The sequence below is a fragment of the Gossypium hirsutum genome, chromosome D08 (assembly GCF_007990345.1).
Source record: "Gossypium hirsutum isolate 1008001.06 chromosome D08, Gossypium_hirsutum_v2.1, whole genome shotgun sequence".
Classification (NCBI taxonomy): Eukaryota; Viridiplantae; Streptophyta; class Magnoliopsida; order Malvales; family Malvaceae; genus Gossypium; species Gossypium hirsutum.
The window spans coordinates 19,095,714-19,096,287 of NC_053444.1; the positions used below are offsets into that span (position 1 = coordinate 19,095,714).

The window sequence follows — 574 nt, forward strand, 5'->3', positions numbered from 1 at the left end:
CCAGATGCTTCAAACTGTGGGCCAATTCAGTGGAATGCCTACTAAAGATCTTCATCTTCACTTAAGACTATTTATGGAAGTGATCGATTCTTTCAAGTTAGCTGGAGTACCCGAAGATGCATTACGACTAAAGCTGTTCCCATATTCGCTAAGGGACAAAGCTCGTGCCTGGTTGAACTCATTGCCACTGAACTCCATTTTTACATGGCAAGAGTTAGACGAGAGATTCCTCATGAAGTATTTCCCGCCGAGCAAAATGCCAAGTTGAGGAATGAGATCACTGCCTTCCAACAAATGGATGATGAGTCCCTGTATGAGGCATGGGAAAGGTACAAAGAGTTATTATGAAAGTGCCCCCATCATGAAATCCCACATTGCATTCAACTTGAGACATTTTATAATGGTCTCAATGCTCACACGAGGATGGTAGTGGACACCTTTGCTAATTGTGCTCTACTTTTTAAGTTTTATAATGAGGCTTACAAAATTATTGAGAGGATTGCCAGCAACAATTATCAATGGCCAGCCAATCGAGCAGCGTCAGGAAGATGAGTCACTGGAATACATGAAGTGG

General features: G+C 42.3%; 1 non-coding gene across 1 annotated transcript; it reads right to left on the reverse strand.

The window, feature by feature from the left end:
* Positions 1-261: 261 nt before the first annotated feature.
* LOC121220693 (small nucleolar RNA R71) lies at positions 262-368 on the reverse strand. The gene has a single exon (XR_005917910.1). It is a non-coding gene; the product is annotated as a small nucleolar RNA R71 (small nucleolar RNA).
* Positions 369-574: the final 206 nt, after the last annotated feature.